The sequence below is a fragment of the Ornithorhynchus anatinus genome, chromosome 2, assembly GCF_004115215.2.
Source record: "Ornithorhynchus anatinus isolate Pmale09 chromosome 2, mOrnAna1.pri.v4, whole genome shotgun sequence".
Classification (NCBI taxonomy): Eukaryota; Metazoa; Chordata; class Mammalia; order Monotremata; family Ornithorhynchidae; genus Ornithorhynchus; species Ornithorhynchus anatinus.
The window spans coordinates 44,289,711-44,304,637 of NC_041729.1; positions in this window are offsets into that span (position 1 = coordinate 44,289,711).

A 14,927-nucleotide genomic window follows, 5' to 3' on the forward strand; every position below is an offset into this window, starting at 1 on the left:
GAGTGTGTTTACCAACTCTGATATAGCAAACTCTTTCAAGTGCTTAGTACAGCATTCTGCATGCTGTAAGAAACAACATGGTCCAGAGAGAAGCAGCGTGGCTTAGTGTATAGAACACGGGCCTGGGAATCAGTGTCATGGGTTCTAAACCCAGTTCTGCCACTTGTCTGCTATGTGGCCTTGGGCATGTCACTTCACTTCTCTGGGTCTCAGTTACCTCATCATATGGGGATTAAGACCGTGAGCCCCCTGAGGGACAGGGACCGTGTCCAATCCGATTTGCTTACATCCACCCCAGCGCTTAGTGTGGTGCCTGGCACATAGTAAGCACTTAACAAATACTGCAATTATTACAATTACTATTATTAATAAATGTGATTGATTAAGCCAAAAAATAATGGCACATAAAGTATCAATTGCTTTCCCAGGCTGGCAGGGGGCACTTTGGAGTGGTCTCTTCTGCCTTGCAGTCTTCCTATCTATTTCCCAGGAACCAGTGCCTGGAGCATTTAAAGGACCATCAGAGTCACCTGCAAAACTCATCAGAGGCTGCTGATTGAGCTGCAAATTCCACTCTCCAAAAGAGTTTAAAGGCAAGCATGAGTCTTGCCAAACTACTGAATCTGGTTCTGAGGAGCTGTGAAAACCAAAGGGAATATGCTGCTCTTTTCACTGAATTCATGCCGGCACATTTTGGGGGAGGACAGAGCAGCAAATCCAGGGAAAGAGAGTGGAGCTGCTTTCTCATTACAGAAACCATTTTGCCAATAAGATCCCTGTCCCTCTGTGGGGAGAGAGGAGGATAAAGGACACCCTCCTGGTCCTTCTGCTCTAAAAAGTAGCAAGGCCTTGGGGGCGTGGAGGGATGTTGCGGGATCTGAATGGGGCAGGGCCACTAGGCCTGGCCCTGCTGTCACTTGTCAGCCTAGGGCTCATCACTGATAAATGACTGAGGAGATCTGGATGGAAAGGGTGAAAGAGGATGGGCATAGTCCGTGCCCAGGATGGAACGCAGCTGGTAGGGATGAGAGAGTGAGATATAAATGCCACTTCCACTGGGGGCGATGGGGGCCAGGGTCATTCATTCAATCATATTTATTGAGCTCTTACTGTATGCAGAGCACTGTACTAAGTGCTTGGGAGAGTACGATACAACAATAAACAGAGACATTCCCTGCCCACAAGCTTACTCCAAGCTTACTCCACCACCATCTCAAGTAGACTCCAACACTCACTAATCCCATATGTCTGACAACCCCCAAGGGTTTTTCTATTCAGGACTGAGAAGCCTCACAATGGTGCCTTTCTGCCCTAATCATGGTATTTAAGCTTGTCCTCTAGACTGTAACCTCACTGTGGGCACGTAACGTGTCTACCAACTCTGTTATATTGTACTCTCCCAAGCACTTAGTACACAGTGGTCTGCCCGCAGTAAGAACTCAATGAATACGATTCATTGATTGGTATTTTTTAAGTGCCTATTATGTGCCAAGTACTGTGTTGGAAGCAGAAGCAGCATGGCACAGTGGATAGAGCACAGGAATGGGAGTCAGAAGATCAGGGGTTCTAATCCTGGCTCTGCCACTTGCCTGCTGTGCAACCTTGGGTAAGACACTTCACTTCTCTGAGCCTCAGTTCCCTCATCTGTAAAATGGGGATTGAGACTGTGAGCTCCAAGTTGGATAAGGACTGTGTCCAACCCAATTTGCTTGTATCTACCCTAGGGCTTAGTACAATGCCTGGCACACAGTAAGCACTTAGCAAACATCACAGGTATTATTATTACTAAGTTCAGGGGAAGATACAGGATAAACAAACTGTACACAGTTCCTGCCCAACATGAGGCTCAGTTTGAAGTGGAGGGAGAATCAGCATTTAAAGTTGATTTTACAGATAAGGAAACTGAGGCCCAGAGAAGTTAAGAGACATCCAAAGTCATACAATGGACAAGTGGTGGAGCCAGGATTAAAACCCAGGACTCCTGACTCCCAGTCCTTTGATGGTCCCTTTAGGCCACACATTTTATCGTGAAGCTGATACCTGTCTGCAGACTTCCTCTTTCCCATACTTGTCCTCTTGCCCCTGGGCAGCCAAAATAAAATAATCTCCAACTTTCTTCCCATTTGATATTAACCCCACACTCAGCCCCTCAGTACTTATATATATCTGCCATTTATTTTACTGTCTGAATCAAGCACAGTCATTTATTGAGCACTTTCTGTGGGCAGAGCTCTGTACTAAGTGCTTGGGAGAGTACAATATCACAGTCAGTAGTCACATTCTCTGCCCACGAGGAACTTATATCCCCTCTAGAAAATAATATAGCATAATGTATATATAGTATATATGTATATATAGTATATATAACATAGAAAATAATAGTATAATGAAAACTCCTTGTGGACAGGGAGCATGCCTACCAACTCTTTTGTATTGTATTCTCCCAAGTGCTTAGTACAGTGTTCTGCACACAGTAAGTGCTCAATAAACACGACTGAATGAATGTTATTGTGCTTCTCATTCTCTTAAGAAAAACCTTGAAAAAACCCACAAAAACCTTCCACCGGTCATATGGATCTGGCCCAGCAGATGGCCTTCTAAGCTTATGAAAGTTTCACTCATCTGCCATTCCTCATCCCTATTGTGCTGCAGAATGAGCAAAAAGATTCAGGCTGGAGATCACTGAATACAGAGAAGCAAGATTGCAGGCGAAGCAAAGTGGCCCTACCAAGCCCACTGGACTGCCTGATTGTAGGGCCTGTTTGTAATAGAAGCGGTACCAGAACTCAGACATGACCTCCAAGCCGAGACCCCTTCATCAGTTGAAGGTGACACATTTGCCTCACTGACCCATAAAAGAAAGATCCTTGTGTGTGTTATTGTTTGGTTTTTTTTACCTAGACACTTTGTTACAAAATGGGGGAGTAGTGTGGCCTAGTGGAAAGAACACTGGGCTGGGAGTCAGAGGACCTGGGTTCTAAATCCTGGTTCCGTTGCTTGTACTGCTGTGTGACCTTGGGCAAATCACTTGACCTCTCTGTGCCTCAGTTCCCACATCTGAAATTGGGGATTAAGACTGGGAGCCCCATGTGGGACATGGACTGTGTCCAATCTGATTAGCTTGTGTCCACCCTAGTGTTTACTACTATGTTATACTGCATTCATTTAATCATATTTACTGAGAGCTTACTGTGCGCAAAGTACTGTACGAATCATTTGGAAGAGTACAATATAACAATGAACACACACATTCCCTGCTCACAGTGAGCTTACAGTCTAGAGAACTGTACTCTCCTAAGCGCTATAGTGCTTTGTACCCAGTACGTGCTCAATAAATATTATTGATTGATAGCTCAATAAATATGATTGATAGTAAGAGCCTAACAAATGCCATTAAAAAAATTAGCCACTCTTCTGAACCATGGTTAGATGACAAAAATGATGTGGGAATTCACTGGGATTGTTCCCCTTTTCATCTCCATCCTCCAGAACTAAGTGAAATGCATCTAGAGAATTGATCTACAGAAATCCACACCATCATACCACCCTAGTCAAACCATCCACATCATCATACCACCCCGCTCCAAACAGAACCACCACTGAGTCAGAAATGAATCAGCAAGGAAACTAAACACCTGGCAAAGCAGGGCTCATCAAAGGATGAATTTGTACTTAGTACAGTAAAGCCTTATTTCTTAGGCTAACAGATGAATTCTCAGGTCACTGCTTGATGCAGGGAGAGAAGTCTGGCTTGGTGACAAGTTAAAAAAAAACTATAACCCCTCAAAGTCTTTCCAAGGCTACCGAAACTTCCTTCCCACTCTTTCTGGGTCAGTGCAATAAGTTCCCAGTTAACCAGGAATGCCAGGTACCCCCCAAAAATACAAAAATTGTGGCAAGTCCCTCTTTTAATTTTACTAAAAGACTAATCTTCTCTTAGATCTGGAACTAGGAAACCCCACCAGTTTACACACCTGCATTGCCTCTTGTCCAGTGAAGTCAAGGTGATTTAGGAGATAACACCTGGATTTTCTGACCAGGAACAACTGACAGGGTTTCAGTCATATAGGATCACTATAATTTGAAAGCTGGTACTTAAGACAAAAAGACATCAAGCCCCTCTACTCTTAATTGTATTTTAATTTCTAATTTCCTCGCTTCATAGACTTTAAGCTCCTTGTGGGCAAGTAATGTGTCTACCAACTCTGTTGTACTCTCCCAAGCCCTGTCCACACTAATAACTCAATAAACACCATTGACTCATTTATATCCCCAAATGCCACATCAGCATTTCAGTTCTCAAAATCCCCCCAGAGTCCCAAAAGAGATATCCTTATGCTCCTATCTCCTTTCCATAATTTGCTAAGTGTTTATCTTCCCTCCTAGATGATAAGCTCCCTAAGAGCAGGAATCATTTCTATTAATTCTACTGTACTCTCTCAAGAATTCATATAGTGCTCTGCACATAATACATGCTCAATTAATACTTTCTGATTTCTTTCTAACAGAATTTAACAATTTTAGAATTGTTTGGAAACCAGGTGCTTGTATCAAATCCAAATCTTCAGCCTGACTGACAGGTGTGTGGAACTCAAAGAGACCTGCAGTAGAAGGGATCTGTACAGAAGCAGTGTGGCCGAGTAGAAAGAGCACAAGCCTGAGTGTCAGGAGGACCTGGCTTCTAATTCTGGTTCTGCCTCTTGTCTGCTGTGTGACCTTGGACAAGTCACTTCACTTCTCTATACCTCAGTTACCTAATCTGTAAAATGGGAATCAAGACTCTGAGCTCCATGTGGGACATGGACTGCATTCAACTTGACTATTTTGTGAGACTTAGTGGAAAGAGCACGGGCTTGGGAGTTAGAGGACCTGCATTCTAATCCCAGCTCTGCCACTGGTCTGCTGTGTGACCCTGGGCAAGCCACTTAACTTCTCTGTGACTCAGTTACCTCATCTGTAAAATAGGGATGAAGGTAGTGAGCCCCACATGGGACAACCTGATTTCCTTGTTATTTGCCCCAGCACTTAGAACAGTGCTTGGCACACAGTAAGCACTTAACAAATACCATAATTATTATTTGTTACCCAGCACTTACTACTGTGCCTGGCACATAATAAGCACTTAACAAATGCCATTAAAAAAAAAAGAAATGGAAGCTTGGGAAACACCTGGGCTCATTTTTAGCAGAATTAGCCAAGCACTCCTCTGAGAACAGGATAAAAAGAATGAGTTTGAAACTTTAATTCATTTGTAACTGCACAGAGAAGCATCCACAATAGATATGTGCTCAACTGAAATAACTGGAAAAGTTCCCTCAGACAGCATGAGAGGAAAGGAGGATTTGGGACTTCTAGTCTTTTTTTCCTCTACCTTGGAAGCTCTGAGTATTTGCACCTGGAATTAATGCCCAAGGAAGCAGTAATTAGCTAACTGAAAATAACAGCAGAGCCAGAAAAAGAACAGACAACCCTATTCACCTGTAAAACAGCCGCCACTCTGACTCACACACTCCTCCTTAACCAGGACATTTTAACAGCTCTGGGAGACAGAACCCCTCCATCTGCAGAAAGCAAGTGGTTCTTAGGTCTGCACACAGTAAGCTCTCAATAAATATGATTGATCGATCAAGTGGTTATCAATTATCAATGCAAATCTTGGGGTGGGTTCATTCAACGTCTAGTCGGAACTCACAGCCCATTCCAGGAGTCCAGAGAGACCAGTCTGCTAAACTCATCCCTCTTAGACTGTGAATCCCATGCTGGACACGGATTATGCCCAGCCTAATTAACTTGTATCTACCCCAGTGCTCAGTACAGTGCTTGTTACATAATAAGTGCTTAACAAATACCATTAAGAAAGGGTGTAAATTCAGGTTTGGGAGAGGAAATCAAACGCAGTTCAGGGAGTCTCTGGTCTATGTTTCTGAAGTTAAGACATATTTTATTAAAAGAACCGACTCAGAGCAAACTTCAAAGTCTTCAGCACAGGAAATCAAGCAACAGGGATTCGAAAATTGACAGGAAAATGAATAAAAAACTAAGCCATGGAGGCATTAGGATTTCTGATGGCTTTCCAAGGTTGTTAATCTGCCCAAGAGCTGGTCTCTTCTTAATGAAAATAAACAACTCTCTGAATGAAGGCCCAAAGGAAGGAGGAGGCTTACTTAAAGAACAAAACAGTGGAGCAAGCAGATGTCCCATGTTGTCACAACACAGCAGAAAAATCACTCAAAAGTCTCAGAAGGGCCTTCATTCATTCATTCAATTGTATTTGTTGAGCACTTCCTGTGTTCAGAGCACTGTACTCAGTGCTTAGAAAGTACAATTCAGCAACAAAGAGAGACAATTCCTGCCCACAATGGGCTCACAGTCTAGAAGGCTTAGAATAGTGCTTGGCACAAAGTAAACGCTTAACAAATACCATTAGAAGGGGAGAGACAGACATCAAAACAAGTAAACAGGCATCAATATAAATAAAGATAATTATAGATATGTACATATATACACAGGTGCTGTGGGGTGGGAAGTGGGGTAGAGCAAAGGGAGTGAGTCGGGGTGCTGGGGAGGAGGGGTAGCTGAGGAAAAGGGGTACTTAGTCTGAGAAGGCCTCCTGGAGGAGGTGAGCATTTAGTAGGGCTTTGAAGGGGGCAAGTGTGATTGTTTGGCAGATTTGAGAAGGGAGGGCATTCCAGGCCAGGGGGAAGGATGTGGGCAAGGGGTCGACGGCGGGATGGGTGAGAATGAGGCACATTGAGAAGGTTAGCACCAGAGGAGCAGAGTGTGTGGGCTGGGATGTAGAAGGAGAGAAGGGAGGTGAGGTAGGAGGGGGCAAGGTGATGGACAGCTTTGAAGCCAATAGTGAGGAGTTTTTGCTTGATTTTTGCTTTGCTTCGCAAAGCCATATAAAACTGTGCGGGATGAGAAGAGCACTGGGTGTATCAACAGACTGCCCTTTATATGGCACAACTCCTGGTGGAAAAACTAGAAGGAAGTGTGTGGACCCCAGGGGGTTAGTTTTTAGGAAGCACAAACACACAGTGGCAAAGATAAAGTATAAGATAGCAAATAGTTCAAGGACCTGTCCCTCATCTGCATGTCAGATTTCAAATAACCTTGAACCAATCAATCATCTTTATTGAGCGTTTATGTACCTAAGTGCTGTGGGGCTGAGAGAGGCATGGATAAAGGATGCAAATCCAAGTGCAGGGGCGACAAAGAAGGGAGTGGGAGAAGAAGGAATGAGGGCTTAGTCAGGAAAGGCCTCTTGGAGGAGCTATGCTCCAAGAACAACCAGATCAGATTAGGCTCTTAGGTGTTCTCACTAATGTGCCAGAACAAATTTATCCAACTTGATAGGAGGACAATGAAATCTGTAGATAAAACTGCAAAAAGTGTATTGCTCCCTCTAAATGTGACTCCCCCGGGCCTAGTGGAAAGTATCTGGGCCTGAGAAACCAGAGACCTGAGTTCCGGCTCTATGACTGGCCTGTTGTGCGACACTGGGCAAGTGCTTAACCTCTCTGTGCCTCAGTTTCCTCATCCTTAAGTAGGGATTAAAAATACCTGTGCTCCTTCCCCAATACAGATGAAATTTTCCTGATGATGATAATGATGATGATAATGTCATTTGTTAAGCACAAACTATGTACCAAATTCTGTACTAGGCAACGAAAGAAAATTAGATTGAACACAGTCCCTGTTCCACATGGGGCTAACAGTCTAAGGGACTTAGACTTCCCTCTTAGACTGATGGTCCCTGTGGGAAAGAAACTGCATCCAACCTGATATCTTTCATCTACTCCAACATTTAGCATAGTTCTTGGCACACAGTACACAGATATAGTGCCTGTCTTCCCTGCTAGTAAGCATTTTTAAATCCCATCATTGTTATTATTAGAGAAGTGGGGTGACCTAGTGGAAAAATTATGGGCCTGGGAGACAGACGACCTAGGTTCTAATCCCAGGCCTGTTACTTGCCTGTTGTGTGACCTTGGGCTAGTCACTTTACTTCTCTTAGTACAGTACCCGGCAAATAGTAAGCACTTAACAAGTATCATTACTATCTCTGTGACTCAGTTTCTTCAACTGTAAAATGGAGATTAAACACCTGTTCTCCCTCCCTCTTGAACAGGGAGCCCCATGTAGGAGAGGGACTGTGTCCAATCTGATTAAATTTATATCTGTCCCAGCACTTAGTACAGTGCTCAACACATAACACTTAACAAACACAATAATTATTATTTTCAATATGTGATATGTAATAAAATGCAATATACTATATCTATATTAATATAACAACGATGATGATAATAATAGTGAAGATGAACCATGAAGAGTGGAGAAACTTGTGGGTCTCACTTTGTTCTAACGTGGGCAATCCTTTCACTTATGCTGTCCCCTGCATTCTCTTACAAGGTCAAAGAAGAGAAATAGAAGGACTGTCAACAATGGTTCCATTCCATTAACCTTAGATGGCCAGTAGGCAAATCTAGTTGAGCATCAATTACTGATGGAAATTAAATCAGATCCCAGGAAGCACATCGCCATACATCTTTTCCTTTTTTATCCCATGGAAAGGCTCTATTCTGCTGCATGGAAAATCATACGTAAATGATAACTTAAGTAATGTCATTCTAGGTATAGCCCACATTGTAAATGGGACATGTTCCTTCAAAATACGGTGGTATCATGAGGTTTGTTTCCCAAGGCTGCCTTGTGAGTATCCATTCCAGAACCTCTGGGAAAGTATTATGAAATTCCTTCATATGCTATCAATCAGTGGTATTCATTGAGCACTGTACTAAGCACTTGGGAGAGAACAATATAATAGAGTTGGAAGAAACATTTCCTGCCTAAAAGGAAGTTACAGTCTAGAAGGATATGTAGTATGAAAAGCATTCTGTATCTTCTTTGAAGATGGGGATTATGAATTCTAGTTCTATTGTACTCTCCCAAATGCTTAGTACAGTGCTCTGAACCCAAAGGGTCCTCAATAACTACTCCGACTGTTTAATTCATCCTTGTTAAAGTACTTCAAAGCATAACATCCCAGTTTTAAATATTGAGTTGTAGTATGAATAAGGGTCTTTGCAGGGTGCTGTAGAGTGGCAGCTTGCTCTGATGACTGGGATAGTAGCAGTCTTTCACCTTTAGCTTTGCCTCAGGATGATCCTTCAGTAGTAGCTACCCAGCAAACTAGAGATGCTGCTTCAATTTGGGGGCTGTGGTCAAGTGGGAGGATATTCATTCAGTAGTATTTATTGAGCCTTACTATGTGCACAGCACTGTACTAAGCGCTTGGAATGGACAAATCGGTAACACATAGAGACAGTCCCTGCCCTTTGACGGGCTTACAGTCTAATCTGTTTACAAAAACCCAGAGAGAACACAAAAGGAGACCCCCATCTTCCCCAGGACCAACGTCCTCCAAAGGTCAGCCCTTCTCTCTCCAGTTTCCGTCCTCAACTAGAGGAAGAGCCTGCGAGGCCAGTCTCTCTTTAAGTGGGTAAGCTGAGCTTCGACACGGTTTGGGGTCCCTTTTCACAGAGCTCAGGGAACGCTGACTGATGAAGACTGTTTTTACTACTCAATAAATACACCAGGAACAAAGATCTGAGTGGGGAAGGAGAGATCACTTGGGGGAAAACTGTTGCTTGTGTCCCCTTATGCACTTCCAATCTGTGCTTGAGTAATTCAGAATCCACTGTCTGGATCTGTGAGACCCATTTCATGGCAGTCTGGAGAGATGAATATCCAGACAAACCCCAGTGCAAACAGGGCCAGCCACTTCAGAAGCCACCTTCCAGAAACCCAGATCCAGGGAATGGAAATGCAGCCTGAGATGACATGTGATGCAGCAGCCAACTGTAGGAGCACAGACCTGCTGGTTGGTAAATAAGGTAGCTAGCCCACTGCTTTGGTCCCGAACCATCTGTTTACAGCTAATAATTATGGTACATGTTGAGTGCTTATTATTGCCAAGCACTACTCTGAGCTCTGGGGTAGATACAAGTTAATCAGGTTAGACACAGTCCCTGTCCCAAATGGGGCTGGTACTCTTAATGCCCATTTTACAGATGAGATAACTGAGGCCCAGAGAAGTTAAATGACTTCCCCAAGGTCACACAGCAGATACGTGGCAGAGCTGGAATTAGAACTCAGGTCCTTCTGTCTCCCAAGCCTCTGCTCTATCCGCTAAGCCATTCTACTCTCCCAAGCTCTCAGCACAGTGCTTTGCAATATCGACTGATCAGTTGATCCCTGTCTCCCAGTCCTGTTTGTCTGCTCCTGCCCGCTCGCCTCCCCTCACCTCCCATACCTGAGGTGGTGGCAGGGAGGAGGAGGAACGCCTGCATTCTGGTTAGAATTTCTTTATTTTTCCCACTTTCAGCACTGACCTGAGGTCCACCAGTTCCTCGTGTCAGCCTCCACTACCACTTCCACTCAGTTATAACGGCAGACATAGATCTTTGGCACAGAACGGGATGTTTCTTCGAATGGAAATGGACGACTGCACTGTAAATATGTGCTAAAGCTCTGCTCAGTTATACAGACGCACATTTCCCTCAGTCCCATAACTTGAGGGTATAAATGGGAAGTCAATATGCTATTAGGGAGCGGTCGTTAATCTCAGAGAGCCCAAACAGAATGGAGGAAGAACTTTACAAGCAACCTAAATATCAGACTGACCCCTCTGCTCCGCTTCTCTTTCTAATTATCAACTCTGCCCTCTTCAGGGTGCATTACTGAGAACAGGGAGAAATTACAGCCAAGCAACCAATGGGCAGGGCAGGGGTGAGAGAGAGGTAATGATATGCAGAAGGGTGCAATTAACTCAGCAGAGGAATCACGATGTGCTTCATAGTTCAGTTTGTAAAATCATGTATCAACAAGGCATGAATTTTTTATAACGTAGACTTCCAGCCATTGCTAACAAAGAACGGAAGGAAAAAATGGGATCTCAGTGGGGAAATATTATCCATTAAAGACACCCTGGGGATCAAGTGACACTTACAATTGAGATATGCTAACTGCATACTATATCTGAATTGGTAACAGCAGGACACCCATCTGTACAATTTTATGCCACGAAGAGTCTAACTTGGGATTTTCCTTTTCAGGGTTTTGTGACCTTCGGGGGAATTTCTTGCTTTATTTTTGCCCTATAGGATTATAGCTAGTGTCTTCATTTTTGAAAAATAGAAGCAGATAATAAGCATTACTAATTCAATACATTCAATTCCTCAAAGCTTCTTTCGGACAGAATATTAAAAAAGAAAAAAGTTCACTTAAAGCTGCGTGGCCTAGTGGAAAGAGTTCAGGACGAAGTCAGTGAGAACTGGCTTCTAATCCCAGGACTGTCACTTGCCTGCTTTGTGACCTTGGGCAAGTCACTTAACTTCTCTCTGCCTGAATTTCTTCATCTGTAAAATGGGCATGAAATATCTGTTCTCCCTCCTAATACACAGTAAGCCCCATCTGAGCCATGGACTGTCTGGTCTGCTTAGACTGAATCAACTTCAACACTTAGTACACTGCTTGACACGTAGTAAACACTTAGAAAATACCACAGATATTATTACTATCATTTTGCAAATGGTGAATAAAACTGATATTGAAGGAAAAATCAGAACACAAACATTAAAAGACAAAGGAGTGTTGGAGTTAATGGTCCCCATTCCGGGGGATTTTAAAATGGGTGTCTTGAGTCCTAAGCTCACTACTTTGCAGATAGGTTAAAAAAAATTGAAATTGACTGGTCTGCAGTCATGTGACCAGACCATCATGCGTCTTGGCCTACCCATGAGGTTAGGCCTCCACTTGACCAGCTTGACCTTCCCTTGAGATCACAAGGCAGGAGGCAGGTCCATTGATTTCCATGGTAAAGTTAAGCCGGCTCTACCTCTCTGGGCTGCCGCTAAAATACTCCATGATGTACGGTCTCTATCTGTTGCCAAATTGTACATTCCAAGTGCTTAGTATAGTGCTCTGCACATAGTAAGTGCTCAATAAATACTACTAAATGAATGTCCCAGGTACTTGCTTTTTACCACAGAAACATGGCCTTTTAAGCAAGGAAAAGGTCAGAAAGCTTTCCCCGAAAGGCGCCCAGGCTCTTTGGCAGCAGCAGAACACCCGTGGCCTTAAATGTTCTGCCTTAGCCGGACTCTGTGAGCCCAAACCATGGACAGGTGAAGAGACACTTCTCCTATGCAGTTCCTCCTTCTTTTCTTGCAGAAAACACTGAAGTAGCAAGTGTGAGCTCACTGACCCACCCAACCTGGGAGAGAGAAGAAAAGTGGGGGGCTGTTCTATGCTCTCCCATCAACTCTCTCTAGTCCTTCCCAGGAAAACAAACAACACTTTGTCTTCTTTTGTTTTCTGAGGCAGAAGCCTAATTCAATATACACCACATTCACCTATTGGGAAAGTAGCAGAAGATTAAACATTCATGCAATGTTTCAGTAGCCATAGTTAAAACCCCTCTCAAATGTTCTTCCCCCGCAACTAGCTGCCATGCAGGAAGACTTATCGGGTCATAAAGTTTTGCGGCTTCCAAAGGGGAGAATTTGTAATTCTAGCCTGGGAAAGATTCATCGGTTTTTCAAAGCTCCGGAAAAGTGCACACAAGCAGAGAAACCAAACCAAAGATAAATCATTTAGATCAAAAGAATTCCAAAAGGACCCTCTGAAGGAGCAAGTGAGTCAGTTGAGATGTTTTGAGAACTCTAATACAGGAGCCATGCTACAGTCTCCAAAAAAGAGAAAAGGAAAAATGATTGGTTTTCCAGAGAGAAAGCACAATGACTGTTGATAAAGAGGTTTCCTCAGAAGTTCATCCTGAGGCCCAGAGAAGGAGTAAAACAGAAATACAGGGCACCCACCCATCGACAGGGTGACTGACCAGGGGAGGAAGCATTCATAAATCCATGGGTGATGTATTGGCCCAAGATTCCTCCTTTCTCAAACCTACCAGTCATGTTTCTTCCAGGGCCCAGAGTGCAATGAGTGAGTGGGCAGGGAGGTGCATGGGTAGTCTTTGCCTGAATTAGTCAACTAAAGGTAGAAACCAGATCTCCTGATTCCCAGAGCAGCCCTCTAACTGGACCAAGAGCAGGGGAGAAGCCTCAAAAATTGATCTAATGGTTTTAGCTTTCTCTCCAAGCTAACAATGACCAAATCCCCACCTTGGGTTGGTAATACCAGGATAGATTCGCTCCACTGTGGATGACTATACACACACACACACACACACACACACACACACAAGCACACACACCCCTCCTTCACCCCCCAACCCTGCTGGTGCCCCTTTTCCTATCTCCACAGTGACCCTGATTCCTTTCTCAGAAGTGTCTTTTCATCCTGCTTCCCATTTTCCCACAATCCCTTTCCGCTGGAGATCTTTCCCAGTTTTCTTTTGAATGTCACCTCTCAACAGGGAACGGAGAGAAATAAGCTCGTTGTCACAGAGTGGGCAGACAATTTTTCTTCCAGGGATGGCTCATGAAAGTTCAGGCACTTGGAACGAAGGAAGATTCGGTGTACACATTTATAAATAGTTACCCAAAAGAGGACTCCATTGTTTTCCAACCCATTTTAATTAGGATAATTATTAACAGATGGAGCTAGTGCCTTGGCTACAAGCAATACTGAGGACACCGATATCTCTAGTGACATTGTGAGAGGTTACATCTACAGCACAGCATATGCTCTGCATGGAAAACATGTTAAGTTCAACCACTTAAAGAGCATGAGTAAAATTCTCCCTGCTTTTTCCTTTGGCGTCCACTTTCTTGGGCCAGCTGCCAATATTAAATGGCAGAGAAAACTATAATTCTTGCTAAAAGGTCAACTTTAAAATTCATTGAATTAAGACATGTTGCTTTCTCTCCCTTTTAGGTCCTTGAAGTTACAAAAAAAAATTTATGGCCTTTTCAATCAGTATTTTATGGCACTGGAGGCATAATGTCACAGAAATGTCCTAGTCTACTATTATCTATATTCCTGGGCTAATTTTTTCTCCCTCTTCTCCATAGTATAAAAATGACTTTCGCATATTCCTTTGGAAAAATACACGTACACATACACACACATCAACACACAAACAGTTTGTTCTGTGTTTGTGTCTTCATAAGTGTACAGCAGCTGACAAAAATCAAACTTTAAACAAGACATTCTCCAATCTTGTAGCTTCACTTTCCTCACAAATACATTTTCCCCTTTGCCAATGAGTGGCAAGTCCCAGAAATTCTTTCTACCACTGAACCCAAGAGTGAAACAAATTCTCAAAGGAGGTATTACTGTTTTTCTGCATTTTTCACCCACCACTAGGCTGATGAAATAACATCACAGTTCCCATCTTCAAGTCAGCAAGTTTAGAGTTGCTGGGAGGTCATAATCCTCAATTTCTGTGAGAAGTCACTTCCCTATTCATACAGGTGTCACCACATTCCCAGCACACAGAATGAATTGGCTTCCTTCGGATCTAACTCCAGCAGTAATCCAAACCAAAGTCAGTCATACAAGGGAAAGAATTTGACTCATTTTGAACTGTGACTTTGCTTCACTGTAAAATATAACATTGTTTGGATACTCTCTAGCTAATCTATGCTGAGGACAAGCAACAAGGACGGATTAACAATAGCTAGATAGTATAGAAAAAGCACATTGTATGCTAAATCACAGAGATCAATGCTGGGGCAGATGCACAGAGAAGTGTCCTAGTAGAAAGAGCTCAGGCCTGGGAGACCAAGGACCTTGAGTTGTAATTCCAGCCCTGATTCAGTGCGTACTTGCTGTGTGACCTTGGACAAGTTAACTTCTCTGTACCTCAGTTCCCTCATCTGCAAAACAGGAATTGAATATCTATTCTCCCTCCTACTTAGATTATATATTCCATCTCAAGGTCTGTTCCGAAAAATTCC